Here is a 15,293-nt window from a genome sequence, read left to right on the forward strand (position 1 = left end):
CCCGGTGTGCGGTCCTTAATCCTGCTGAACTTCTCCCTCTTCCAAGGGGGGAGTGTCCCACCTCTGACACCTTGGTGGAAGAGGTAGTCGACTCTGGCATAGCTGAAACTCTGGATTCGATACAGTGACGGATACACCTTTGGACCCTGACTTAACCCCTTTGCGGATGGATCAAGATGTGCATCAAGAAGACGGTTCCACATGGGTATGGTGCTGGTAGCAGAAGATGCTGTGCTGATTGAGCAGTCGCTACCCGCATGCCTGTCTGTGAAGAAGCAGATGTATGTGCTCTCGCTGAAGCCTGCAAGATGGCAGCCAGCATCTACTCTGTATGGAAGACAAGAGACTTGATCACTGCCAATGGAACTGTACGCCGCCATGAGGCCATAGAAGAACGGATGGAAGCTTTGCTATTGCTAGACAGTCGCGGTGAGCAGGGTTGAGGCCTACATTGGAGGAGTCAAGGGAAGCAGTAAGAAGTGCCCTCACTGACAGAACATCCAAAGAAGCCCCAAGACCACTTACCAGAGAAACAGTCAGTCAATCTGTGCTTTTTGAATGACCCCGATGTGAAGAAGAAAGGAAAGATGGAAAGTCTTGAGAAAACATTGTCCTGACCCTACAAGAGCAAGTCTCAGAAGAAGAAGAGGACTGAGATAGGGTGCAGCTGTGGGCTCCCGGAGACCATGGAAAGTGGCTAGTGACCTGCTTTCACTGCCAGCCAAAGAGATATGGCAGGCCTTAGACACAGAACTGACTCTACACACCCCATACCAGCCACAGAATAGAGGGAAGGTTGGGAGGATGGGGCAGTGTAGAAGGCAAGGGCATGAGAGTCTTCCCCTTGAATTGTTCAGTGTCAGACACACCCCAGCAGGGACCACTAGGTTGAGACCCTATGAAATCCTGTTTAGAAGTACTCCCAGATACTTCAACTAAGCTTGTTGTTTGTTTAAACATTTGCCTAATATACATTTTGAGTTTTCTCCTCCAGATCCAACCAGATCTAGATTTTTCTCTCTTTCCTTTTCCTCTTTTCTTTTCCTCTCTCTTTTCCTCTCTTTCTCTCTCTCTTTCTCTCTTCTCAATCTTTCTCTCTCTCTCTTCCTCTCTCTTCTCTCACTCTTTTCCTTCGGACGAAGATCCATGCATTCCACAACAAAGAGATGTCGGACCTGAGACCAGGAGATGGCTGTCTTCCCTCTTCTACCCGATACTTTGTGCCAGGACGATGATATCTAAGCATATGGACCAGAAGATGACTGTGCATCCCACCTTTGATGATGTCCCACCATTACCGCCTGAGGACTGAGGAGCATGAGACTTTGAGTGAAACCAACCCTGATAAATATTAGCCCATTAGAGGACTACTGCCACGTTCCCCCTTCCTGAATAACGTGTTCCAGCGGAACATAGCCATGAGGACAGTCTAGAGAATACGGTCAGGATCTGGCTTCCTATGCATAGTCTGTTGGGTGGGGAGATTCATCCACAAGGGATGGGTTATCTCGTATGTGAGTGAGGTAACCATCGGCATTAGGACAGATCAATAGACCTGGAAAAGTAAGGAAAGACTTTTTGGCTATCTCCAAAGGGGGGACTGTTATGGACAAGATTATGAATTATTATGAGTATATAAGAGTTACATGGAGATATCCATAAAGAACAGGATTTAAGATGGTGTTTGAACTGTACCACACATATCTCTTGGCATAAGACTCAGACAGACAGTCTGGGCTATTCTTGTGACAAGTGAATCATGCTGACATTGCTTAATATAAATGAGGAACCAAGCACATTACAGTAAATTGTATATCACAGAATAAGCTGTTCTACTTTATCCAATAGGAGACGTGTTACGTATTCTTGGCACCTAGCCAATAAGCCCGGTTATATATATTTGTACAACTTCCGCAATAAAGCAGTCTTACTTTCTATTCATATCTGAGCACGTCTCTGGTGTGGGTGAAAGAGAGTGGAATGCATGCTACCACGGGTGACTCATAATTTGGACTGCAGACAGTTTAAGAGGGATGCATGACTGAATGGCATCAACCTAAATTAAGGCCTTATCATGGCTTGTCCAGGGCGCCACATATTCACCAAATGATTTGCACGAAATCTATCAATTCAATAATCACTCTCAAAATCTATATACAGTATAAATAACGTATGTAGAAATATCTAATATAGGGGAAGTTCTTTATACATAGAGTGCATTGAGTGTGCATAAAGTCACCTACCTTCAATTAATGGTGTAGAACAACCAAGCAATATACACTCCTCAACAATCAAATTGCAATACCAAAGAGAAAAAGTTCTGCATTTATGGAAATCACAGGATCAATAGGCATGTTAATTATATACAAATGAGAAAAAAAATTCAAAACATCACGATTTATTCAGTATTGAGCGACAGTGCCACATGCAAAAATTCACACTCTTAATCGCCTTCGCATGCTGACAATGAGGTTATTAATGGTTATCTGCGGAATGTTCTGCCATGCTGAATGCACTTGTGAAAATCATTAAAATCCGCTGCTGGCAGTGCTATTTGCAATTGCAGATCAATGACATCCCAGATGTTCTCGATGGCAAATAAGTCCAGAAATACTGCAAACCATGGTACCATGTTTAGACCACAAAAAGTGCTCACAGTACCACAATCAACATCCAGCCTGGAATTATTGTGTTGAAAAACGGCTCCAGGGTCACTTTGGAGAAATGGCCATACCACAGGTTCCACGACTAAATCAAAATAACACCGAGTTGTTACAGTGTACCTGAAATAAAAAGCAGAGGAGTTCTGCTAGTAAAGATGTTACAAAAAACACTAAACTCTCATACATACCTCTCCTCGGCCCTTCCCATACCTCTTCCTTGACATGGACAGACAATATCAGACATTACCAAATAATATGTAATGCCATAATTAACAATAGGGGTATGTGCCCACGATCAGGACTCACCGCGTCCTGGACGCAGCGGGTCCTGACCTGCGGGGCCGTGTATCTCATCTGCAGGAGAACGCAGTAGACCGCAGCTGCTTGTGCCCACGATCAGGGTTCAGTGCGCTGCGGTCTTTCGCTGTGTTCTTTGAATGGAGGATGCATGCGAAGTGACATGCTGGAAAGCCGCACCGCAGGTCAGTGTTTGCTGGGGAAAAAACAAGCTCAGGGGGCACTGGATTTCTAGAAATCCCATCCACTATACTTGTACTGGAGAATGCAGCGTTTTGGACGCAGCAAAAACATGCTACATCCAAAACACTGCAAACACTGATCATGGGCACGCATCCTAGGAGTGAGGACCCCCTGCTTGCAAGCTTAATATATCAGGAAATAGGGGAAACACAAAAAATAAGCAAAAAGTGCTTTTTATGTATGATTCAGTCTTCAGTATAATAAATAGGATTTTTCAAACCGGTCATCAACCAGTATCTGTATAAGTCCTCATACAAAGTGCTATTGTTTGTATGGTAAAGGAGTGTGGAAACAGTGATTCAAGGGACCAGATTTTTTAAAAGAATTTAGAAAGGGAAATAATAAACAGTTATATTATTGAGGTAAGGTGATAAACCTGCCTAAGTAAAGCATTTTTAGAGCATGTTTAAAACTGGGGTGACTGGAAATTATCCAAAATTGTCTGGGGTAGATCACTTTAGAGCACTGATGCAGCTCGAGAGAAGTCTTGGAGATGGTAGTAGGAGTTCAGATTATAGAGGATGTAAGTCTGAAGTTATTAGCAGAACAGCGAGTGTGGATAGGGATTTTTTTAGTAGTGCAGGGGTGATGTCATTGGAATATGTGTCTAATTCAGTGTCAACAGCATATAGATGGTACTGAAAACAAAATCTACTGATGGTTTGTCCAACAGGGGCAGTATATAGGGAGAAGAGGGGATCTAGCACTGAATCCTGAGGATCCTAATAGGAAGAGGAAAGGAAGAAGTGCTAGCAGAAGATGCAGTGAAGGAAACTTATAAGAACGAAGAGAGAATAGTATCCTTGAGATTGATAGAATGGAGCACAGTGAGGAGGAGTTGGTGATTCGTGCTGTCAAATGGTGCAGAGAGATCAGAAGGGAGTAGTGACTATTAGATTTAGCTATTAACCACTGCGAGAAATAATAATAATAATAATATAATAATAGCAATCATAATTCCAAACGCCAAAATTAAATTTTTTTTTTGGTTACCACAAATTTTGCGCAAACTGCAATAACAGGTGATCAAAATGTAGCATCTGCGCAAAAATGGTATCATTAAAAAAACGACAGCTCGAGACGCAAAAAATAAGCCATCGCAGAGCTATAGATCCCAAAAAATGAGAACGCTACAGGGCGCGAAAAATGGCTCAAAACGTATGCCAGTTTTATCGGACAAACTTCTGATTTTTTTAACCCCTTAGATAAAAGTAAACCTATTCATGTTTGGTGTCTATGAACTCACACTGACCTCAGGCATCACATTGACACATCAGATTTACGATATAATGAACACAGTGAATAAAATATCTCACAAACAATAGTGAAATTGCACTTTTTTTGAAATTTTTCAGCATTTGGAATTTGTTTGCCATTTTCCAGTACATTTTATTGTGAAACTCATGCTTTCATTTAAAAGTACAGCTCGTTCTGTGAAAAACGAGCCCTCACATGACCATATTGACTGAAAAATAAAAAAAGTTACATCTCTCGGAAAAAGAAAGGCGAAAAAAAAACGGAAAGCGCAAAATCGGCCGTTTGTGAAGGGGTTAATAGATCGTTAGAGAATTTAGTAAGGACAGTTTCTATAGAATGTTAAGAGTGAGAACCGGATTGTAAAGGGCGAGGGAGAAAGTTATCTGTGACTATATCAAGCGTTTTAGGTGTTTAGAGATGAAAGGGAGGTTGCAGACAGGTCTGTAGGTAGCAGAGCAGTTCTGGTTGAGGATTTTTTTTAAGACAAGGGGTATGATGGCATGTTTGAAGGAGGAAAAAAAGATACTGGATGAAAGAGAGAGGTTAAATGTTCGTTAGGTGGGTGGTGACAGCCAGGGAGAGGGACGGGAGGAGGCGAGAGATAATAGGGTCACTGGAGCAGGTAGTAGGAGGGGAAGAATCGAGGAGCCCAGTAACCACTAGATCCATGACTAGCTCTGTAAGGGGTAGTCGGACCCCTGGTAGTGAAGGAGCATTTTTTCCCCCCTGAAGACGCCACAGTAGTATGGTGGCAAATTGTAAATGTTGATGGTGAAATGTTACCTGTCATAAACTGTTTCCCCACTAGGTGCCAGTGTAGAGCAGTGGTTCCCCTGGTAACAGTGGCAGGGAAGGAAGGGGCAGGGCAACCTAGGTGGGGAAGGAAGGGTTCTGAATGCAGAGTCCAGTGTGCAGTGAGATGTGAGAGGCGAGCAAGCTCTGTCTGAGGTGACGGGGCAGAGTGTGGGAGTGAGACGAGGCAGTCAGCCTGAGTGAGTACTCTTGGCTAGAAAGCAGAGGAAACCCATGAGAAACGGTGGAAGAGTTGGGACTAGTCCGGAGCCGGTGGTGTGTACTAGAGTGGAGTGCAGCTATCAGGGGGATAACAAGTGGCCCCTGCAGGCGAAGGTTAGTGCCCTGACAAAGAAGTGGAGAGGTGAGAACTTATCCAGAGCCAGTAGTGTGTGCTGGATCTGCCCTACAGTAAATCCGGGTTAGAGCGCAGCTACTAGGGGGTTAACGTATGTCCTCTGCAGGCAAAGGAAAGTGCCCGTAGAGAAAAAGGAAACCGTTTTTGTAGAAGAGGACTTGTAACTTGTAACGTACTAAAGTAAGCCTGCTGCAAACAGAAAGATGGAAGCTTTGTTTAATAAATCGGTATTTGGTTTATCCGCTGCCTGCAATTGTCTCTTTCCTGAAAGCGAAGAAGGAGCTGGAGAGCACAGAAAGAATGCTGTCATGAATGGGCCCCATGCATCCACACTCTGCCCCAACAACACACCTGTTTTGCAAGTAACGGTCGGGCCAGGGTTCAGCCTGCGGCCCACAAGGCGAGGGGACTCGACTACACCCCCTGAGGCGCCCCCTGCCCCCGTTACATTTTGGCGTAGTCAGCAGGATCAAGCCCGCAGAAGAGAAACCCCGAGCAGAGACCAAGTGGTGCCTGATGTACTGAACAGGCCACAAGATGGCGGCCGTCCTCATGGATTTAGTGAAGGCGCGAAAAGTGGGCGCCAAACGAAAAGCGCTGGGCTGGCCTGTAAGGAAGAAGCCCGGAGTGCACCGCCCAAAGAGGGGAGGTGCTTGCCCCGAGATACTGCAGAGGTCTAGAGACGTGGGCGGCACCGCAAGAAAGAAGAGGCGTCGCAAACGCTGTGCCGACCTGGTGGGTGAGGCCGGGGGCGGAGTATGGGCAGAAGCGGGAAAAGAAGAACCGCCTCCACCTTCCCCGGCGCGATTGCAACCTCGGCAGTGGAAGAAGAAGCAAACTCCAATACCTGGACCAAGCAGAATGGAGAACAGAGCGTGGCGCGCTCAGCATAAGCAAGCGCTCGCTGAAGCCTGTGGGCTGAAGAGTACCCCGATGGTCGCGCCAAAAGCGGCCGCCGAACCTACGGCTGGAGACAAGCCAAGAGAAGCATCGGCATTACTGGTGATACATCAGAGTATGGTGTCGCACCCGGTAGTTGTTGTCGGCAGCCCACTGCGGTCCCATCCAGCTACCCCCTCACCCCCGCAGGAGGCTGAAGGGCCTGAACCGGAGAAGGAAGTACCGGGGCCACCGGGTTATGAGCCGTTTCGTAGGCTACCCCGCTTACCTGGACAGTCCCTCTCCGACCATGTGAGGGCCCAGCGGGCTGAATGGCTGCGGGCATACCACCCAGCGTGAGGGTTAATCATCCGGAAGAAAAAGATCTGTTTGTTGTCGAAAGCCGGTACTGTTGGAAGCCGGTGAGTGTTTATGGTTAAAGCTACGTTAAAAGAACTGAACCCAGGAATAGAAGAATGCAGGGATTATGCATGGACTCCTTCCGTGACTGTTAAGAAGGAATCTTGTTGTCCTGTTGTTTTCTGCCCACCCAAAGACCGGGAGCGCTTGGAAATAGCCTCCGGGCAGAAGGTCAGCTAAGACCGGGAGCACCTGAGGAGGGCCTCCGGGCAGATGTGCGACTAAGACCGGGAGCTTCCCTGGAGGGACTCCGGGCACCAAACTTGTGTGCCAGTCTGTGTGTTTTAAGTATTGTGTTTTCCTACATGTGTTGTTTTGCATGTACGAACCTCGCCAGGAGGCTGAGGTTAAAGAGGGGAGGAATGTAAGGGGTAGTCGGACCCCTGGTAGTGAAGGAGCGTTTTTTCCCCCCTGAAGACGCCACAGTAGTATGGTGGCAAATTGTAAATGTTGATGGTAAAATGTTACCTGTCATAAACTGTTTCCCCACTAGGTGCCAGTGTAGAGCAGTGGTTCCCCTGGTAACAGTGGCAGGGAAGGAAGGGGCAGGGCAGCCTAGGTGGGGAAGGAAGGGTTCTGAATGCAGAGTCCAGTGTGCAGTGAGATGTGAGAGGCGAGCAAGCTCTGTCTGAGGTGACGGGGCAGAGTGTGGGAGTGAGACGAGGCAGTCAGCCTGAGTGAGTACTCTTGGCTAGAAAGCAGAGGAAACCCATGAGAAACGGTGGAAGAGTTGGGACTAGTCCGGAGCCGGTGGTGTGTACTAGAGTGGAGTGCAGCTATCAGGGGGATAACAAGTGGCCCCTGCAGGCGAAGGTTAGTGCCCTGACAAAGAAGTGGAGAGGTGAGAACTTATCCAGAGCCGGTAGTGTGTGCTGGATCTGCCCTACAGTAAATCCGGGTTAGAGCGCAGCTACTAGTGGGTTAACGTATGTCCTCTGCAGGCAAAGGAAAGTGCCCGTAGAGAAAAAGGAAACCGTTTTTGTAGAAGAGGACTTGTAACTTGTAACGTACTAAAGTAAGCCTGCTGCAAACAGAAAGATGGAAGCTTTGTTTAATAAATCGGTGTTTGGTTTATCCGCTGCCTGCAATTGTCTCTTTCCTGAAAGCGAAGAAGGAGCTGGAGAGCACAGAAAGAACGCTGTCATGAATGGGCCCCATGCATCCACACTCTGCCCCAACAATACACCTGTTTTGCAAGTAACGGTCGGGCCGGGGTTCAGCCTGCAGCCCACAAGGCGAGGGGACTCGACTACACCCCCTGAGGCGCCCCCTGCCCCCGTTACAGCTCAAAGACAGAAAGTGAATTTGAAGTGCTGAGATTAGGGAGGAAATTTCCTGTCAGATATATTGAATTCTTCCTTTGAACTGGCCAGATTGTCAGCCCTGATGCTGATTAGGACCTGAGGAGGGAGTGAAACGGGTCAAATAGTCGTTTTGGACTGTTCAGTAGTGAGATGAGAAGGGTGGTAAAGTAGGCTTGTTTGGAGAGGTAAAGGGTAGAGTTATATTAATCTTAAACATATACTGGATGAAGTCCTCACCCAAAAGTGATTTTCGCCACAGATGCTTGGCACATCTAGACCACTGCTGGAGAAAATGCATTTGCTGTGTCTGTCATGGTTGCCATAGTCTCTGTAAGGTCATTTTGCGTATAGGGGATGCATCTTTATCAAAGGCATTTTCCAGTGTCTTCTTATGTGTTAAAGCTAAAGGGCACTTTACACGCTGCGATATCGGTATCGATATTGCTAGCGAGCATACCCGCCCCCTTCGGTTGTGCAACACGGGCATATCACTGCCCGTGGCGCACAACATTGCTTGCACCCGTCACACGGACTTACCTTCCCTGCGACGTCGCTCTGACCGGCAAACCGCCTCCTTTCTAAGGGGGCAGTTCGTGCGGCGTCACAGCGACGTCACACAGCAGCCGTCCAATAGAAGCGGAGAGGTGAAGATGCCGCCCACCTCCTTCCTTCCTTCTTTTCCGGTGGACTCAGGTAGGAGATGTTTGCCGTTCCTGCGGTGTCACACATAGTGATGTGTGGTGCCGCAGGAACGACGAACAACATCGTACTTGAGCAGCAATGATATTAAGGAAAGGAGCGACGTGTCAACGATCAACGTTTTTTCATGTTTTTGCGATCGTTGATCATCGCTCCATGGTGTCACACGCTGCGATGTCGCTAACGGCGCCGGATGTGCGTCACTAACGACGTGACCCCGGCGATATATCGTTAGCGATGTTGCAGAGTGTAAAGCACCCTTAAGTCAGCACAAGAGAGAAAGGACTGGGTCCAAGATGTCTGGTACCAATTGAAGCCCAGAATATGAAAAAAAACTGAAGAGAAGGGATGGCAGGACTGGGCTGCTATGGGGGAGTTCAGGAACATGAAGCACAGTGTCGTAATGTGTCTGGGAAAAAAAAAGTTCCCTTCCAGCTTGTAATGCTATCGATAACACATATGTCAATGTATGTAGTGTATTTTTATTTGTTTGGATTGATTCATCCTACTGGGAGTTACAATAGAATATTCAGGGCCTCCCTAAATAAGTCAAATCTCACTTTAAGATACCAAGTTGCACATTTCTTAGACTGGTCAGGGTCATTGAAATAGTGACTGAGCTAAAAGTAGCTGAAGAGGAATACAAACATGTATATATGTACTGGATGGCTGTAACAAGGGATATAATTGTGGTCTGCATGGCATATGTCATTGCGATTAACATTCTTGTGCCTAAGAATGACTGCCTGTCCTCATCCGGGCTAAATAAGGCTCATGCTTGAAGTTCGTGGCATATGAAGGGTTAGGCAGGTGCCTTTCTCATTAAAACCCTTAAAGAGTCACCATTATGATTCATTTACACCATTAACATACTTATGTAGGGTAAAGAATTCTATCATGTGCGTCCCCTTGGTTATATCTACTCTTCTGTTGATCCTAAAGGAAGAAGAAACTCCTTTGAAGCTAATGCTAATCTGTCCTTAAAACTCATTTGAGATAGAGGCCAGCACTCGCAGCTTTTAGAAATAAGTAATAAATGACATCCTCATTCTGCATTTAATTCCAGCCACTGAGCTGTGTGGGCTTTTAAGTCTCGGCGGCATATGCATTTTGCATAGTATGTGAATACTATATGAATCTAAGCACGAGCTACAGCTACCTGAACCTATTGGAGACAAGGTCATTTTCCTAAGATTGCTCTTATCCTATTCTTGTCTCATCATTCTCTATTCTACTGTAAGCTGCAGAGGTCTCAATTGATATAGGACATGATCTACGGAGCCTACAATAACTCATACTTGGTAAAACACCTCAATAGGAGACCATATATGACACATGGCTCTTTTTTGAGGTCATTGGCCTCCATGCAACTTCCATGACACATCCACGATTTTTTTGACCCAAACACACTTATGTATGACCGCTCCACACCTTTTTCACTCACCTTCAATGGAAGAAACCTTCTTGAAGTGCTATTTTTCAGGAGGTGTTGAAGGTACCCATGAGATTTCTCAACATTTCTTGGAGTTTGAGAGATCTTCTCTTTTTTCTGGGAGCCTCGTGGACATTCTAGGAGTGTTGGCAAGTGTGCAACAACTTTATAATGTACAGCTTGAAGTGATTTTGCAATTTTTTTAGGACAGAGAGAGAGAGGGAAATTTTTGATTTTAGGGATTTTATTCATTTAAAAAAATAATCTTTTAATACACACGCTAACTTGACGATAGCCATTGATATGTGTTGTTAAATCATTATAAACTACAGTATGTGCCATCATATCAAATAGAAAAATTAACTGGTGCAGGAGGCAATCGATAGAGTTAGACCCAGAACGTTTGTGTACATAGCAAAGACCATAGAGAGGATAGGGTGCGCAAAGGTAGCACTCCTAGGCAGTGGCAAGTTAAAGGCCCAAAGGCTTTGTGACAGAGAAAGAGGATAGCTATAGGGTGCGCAAAGATCGCAGTCACTCCTAGGCAGTGGCAAGTTAAAGGCCCAAAGGCACTGTGACAGAAAAAGAGGATAGCTATAGGGTGTGCAAAGGTAGCAGTCGCTCCTAGGCAGTGGCAACTTAAAGGCCCAAAGGCACCTCTGTCACAGTGTTATAAATGGAACTTGGTAGGTGGTTGTCTTGTTACAGATTTTGCATTAGGACACAGGAGCTTCAAATTACATTACTGGTTTGGAAGTGGTTAATATCATAATAATTATTTCTCCGCTGGTAATTATAATTTTGGAATACAGTTCCTGCCGGATGCATTATCTTCGCTTAGAATAGTTAAATTTCCCAAACACTCAGTGAATGTTTCAACAGATAACCATCAAACAGATGTGCCGCAGCCCTCCAGCAATGAAGAGTCAAGCCCATGCAGTTGGAAGGATTTCAGCAATGTTTTATCATAAGATATCATGTCACCTTGACATCTTACCTCAAAAATGTTACGGAAAATCTGATCGCTATACAAAGAGAGCTGAGATGTATAATGACTGGAGGGTTGGCCGCATGACAGAACTGGTTACATAAGATGCTAATTAGGCAGACTAATGGGGATGTAAACATGGAGCCAGACTCGCTGAGGTCTCTCCACAAATCTCTAATAGCGCAGCTCGGAGTATAAATGCTTCTCTGATGTACTTTGTCTATAGTTTTGTAGTGCTGAACAAAACATTATGCTGCTGGAAAGGCATAAAGTGGTGTGAGGCACGGGCTGATTTATGAATGACCACACTGAATCAGCCCATGCACTTCTATACACCCCCAGAAAACAGACCAGGCTAGCGATACCCCTTATTGTAATGCACAGTGAGAATCAGTCTTTTCGAGCAGCACAACACAAGAAATCAAGTATGTGGAGGATCAGCCCTGGGATCATGGATATGAGATAAAGAAGAACCAAGGCCTCCTCTTCTAGGGGGTAGGTTGACCTGCACTTGAAGGAGACCCCACTTTTATCTTTGCTATTTCTTTCACCTAGATTCTGTTCACAACTCTTTATGTGAACAAGTTAAAGGGGTAATCTCAAGTTTCAAAGTTAGGGAATAGAGGAAAAGTTCTCAATGGATGTGGGCTCAACCAGTGGGACGCCCACCAAACCTGTGAATCAAGGCTCTGAAGTGCCCCTGTTTAGAGGTAGCAGTGGTCGATCATGTGCACCACCAATCCATTAATTCTTATGGGAGTGTTAAAGACTAGCTGAACATGAATGAAGCAGGCATGCCCACGAATGACCACTGCTCCATTCACATGGGGCTTTTCAGAGCCCTGGTTCTCGTGATTGGGGAAGTCAGTCAGAATAACTTCCAAACTTGAGGAATACCTGAACAATCTCCTGGCACTTATTCCAAATATATCCATGCATGTATGCAAAAAAATGTACTAACGGCATACAGTATGTTGAGCATTATCATCCTTTCAACCTTATAGGATATCAAAGTCTACTGTATTTTCTACACAAAGGTATCCAGTAAAATATGGTATGTATCGTGGTATATGCTTTCTTAGAAAGGGAGGTACTAAGTGATGTATGGCCCTGAATACGTAAACAGAAGTATCTATCCATCGCTGGTATAAGGTCAGGTTGAATAATACTCCCAATTAGTGATGAGAGAACTGTTCGGTGCTTGGGTGCGCTTAACGAGCATTTTGATAGTCGGGTGTTTTGTACTTGTGTACCAAGTATAATGGAAGTCAATGGGGAACTCGAGCATTTTTCAGGGAAAATCTTCCAGAAAAATGCTTGAGTTTTCCATTGACTTCCATTATACACGGTAAAACGAGTACCGAACAGCTGAGCACCAAAGAGTTCGCTCATCACTATTCCCAATGAGTAATTCAGATGGAAATAAAAACTACGGTAAGTATGACTGTTACGTTATATAAATATAGGCTCATATGTAAGGCTCGACTTTCGATTGTCCCTAGTCAGATGCATAATAATTAGAAATTCTGGATTATGGACCCTTAATGACAAAATTGGAACCATCACAGTAAAATAAACCAATTATCTACAGTAGTTTGTCCTACATCTTTGGGTAAAATATATATATATACTGTATGAAGTTGGCTCTTGTGAGAAATAAAGAGATGTTCATATTTTCTGGAAAAGGCAGTATCTTCACACAGTATCTGCACTGAAGGCTACTGGACTTTACCAATTGTTAGTATGGGGTTAGCATATATAAATCTGATCAGTTGCTGAGTTACTGTTTTATAGAACCTAGATTCTAGATCTAGGACCTAGAACATATTTCTTACCGGCACCGATCTAATATGTTTTGTTTAAATGAACACTGTTAACAAGCAATCTAGCTAGAACTCTGACTGTATCAACTGTTCTCTTGAATGAGAAATGTAATGAAAGCACTAGAAAGCAATAATTGTAGCTTTTAGCACAGCTCCTAAAAAGTGTGCATTGTCAGCGTTATCAGTATACAGCATTTATGCATTTAAAATGTCATACAATGATATTTAATTCTACAAGAACATCCCTGTGAATTGGAGGATCTGAAATCCAACTAAAATGTATTTCCCCTAAACCCGACATATTCTAGACACAGCATTATCTGACAGCATTGTGTTTTACTTATTTATGAGCAGATCTTGAATGCCCTGAGTGCTTCCAGCTGCTTGCAAATTAGCTCTGCTCCAGGAGGAATACAGATGTTTCTCTAGTGTAATCTATGACAAGTAGCTACAGACTCTTTAATAAGCCTTGCACCATCACTAAGGATATTTGGCCAAACCAGAATCTCCACCAAAGAGACAAGACATCTGCCAATAGGTCTTTTCAGGTTCTTGCATCTCATCAATGCAGAGAAGGCTACTGGTGGGTTGGATAAGAGGCCTTTGATGGCGGTATAGGGAGTACTTACAAAGACTGCCACATAACATAAGGAGTCTTAGGGGTACTTTACACGCTGCGACATCGCTACCGATATATCGCCGGGGTCACGTCGTTAGTGACACACATCCGGCGCCGGTAGCGACATCGCAGCGTGTAATACTAATGAGTGACGATCAACGATTGCAAAATTGTTCCAAAACGGTGATCGTTGACACATCGTTCATTTCCTTAATATTGCTGCTGCCACTGGTACAATGTTGTTCGTCGTTCCTGCGGCATCACACATTGCTATGTGTGACACCGTGGGAGCGACGAACATCTCCTTACCTGAGTCCACCGGCAATGAGGAAGGAATGAGGTGTGCGGCATGTTCTGGCCGCTCATCTCCGCCCCTCCATTCCTATTGGCTGGCCGCTTAGTGACGCGGAATTGACATCGCTATGACGCCGAACGCCCCTCCCCCTTGAAGGAGGGATTGTTCGGCGGTCATTGAGACGTCGCTGTCAAGGTATGTGCGTGTGACGCTGCCATAGCGATAATGTTCACTACGGCAGCAATCACACAATATCGCACACACGACAGGGTCGGGTGCTATCGCGCGCAACATCGCTAACAAATGCTAGCGATGTCGCAGCGTATAAAGCACCCTTTAGGCTATGTGCCCACGGGACTCTGTAACCACGGATATATCCGCAGGTACATCTGCAGGTTTCCCGCAGCTGCTCCCCAGAATTTGCAGCTATACAAAGATGCGGGATTCCAGCAAAATACCTATGGTAAACCTGCGGACATTAATGCTACTTACCTGCGGAAGTCCCGGCCTCTATCTCCATAGTGGAAAGGCGAGACTTCCGCAGGAATTTCCGCAGGAATAATCGACATGCAGTTACGTGCAGCTGCGGGACATCCGCAGCATAATCCGCAGCCGCACATACCGCAGCATGGACACAGCACTCCCCATGTCCCATAGGATAACATAGGATAATGTGGGGAGTGTCTGTGCTTGCTAAAACCTGCGGATTTATCTAGAAAATTCAGATAAATACGCAGGCTTTTGGCAGCAAATTCCACGGTTACAGAGTCCCGTGGGCACATAGCCTTATACATCAGGAAAACAACTCACTGATTTAATCAGCACTCTGCTCTGCTGTAACTAGAACCCCGAAACAGCTGTCTGCAGATGGGCATCTTTTCCTTTTGGAAGCACTATTAACCTGCAGATATAAAGTTAATCTGCAGGTTAATAGCGTTCTGATACCATGCAGTGACTGCACTGAGAGCCTGGCTGCCGGGAGGAAATTAACTTTATTCTTCCCGGCAGCCTCCGGCTTTTAGTCATAGGGTTTTGGCCACCAGCGCAGTTTTAGTCATTGCTCAGTGCAAAGAGAGCAACGGCTGTAACAACACCCCTGGCACTGACTTACAGCCAGCTCAGCATTACATCAGCAGACAGCAGGCTGACAGTCAGTGCTATTAACCTGGGGTTATTCTGTAGGTTAATAGCATTCTAATACCAGCACTAATGAGCCCTGCTGTC

At 45.4% G+C, this 15,293-nt stretch overlaps 1 long non-coding RNA gene across 3 annotated transcripts in view; it reads right to left on the reverse strand.

The window, feature by feature from the left end:
- Positions 1-2,397: 2,397 nt before the first annotated feature.
- LOC142311388 (uncharacterized) overlaps positions 2,398-15,293 on the reverse strand; it is a 62,003-nt gene continuing 49,107 nt past the window's right edge. For all 3 annotated transcript variants that reach the window (XR_012754263.1, XR_012754262.1, XR_012754264.1), the window contains exons 4-5: positions 10,357-10,523; positions 2,398-2,783 (exon numbers count right to left, since the gene is read on the reverse strand). This is a non-coding gene — a long non-coding RNA (uncharacterized LOC142311388). The remainder of the gene's footprint in view (positions 2,784-10,356; positions 10,524-15,293) is intronic.

Source organism: Anomaloglossus baeobatrachus, chromosome 5 (genome assembly GCF_048569485.1).
Source record: "Anomaloglossus baeobatrachus isolate aAnoBae1 chromosome 5, aAnoBae1.hap1, whole genome shotgun sequence".
In the NCBI taxonomy this organism is placed as follows: Eukaryota; Metazoa; Chordata; class Amphibia; order Anura; family Aromobatidae; genus Anomaloglossus; species Anomaloglossus baeobatrachus.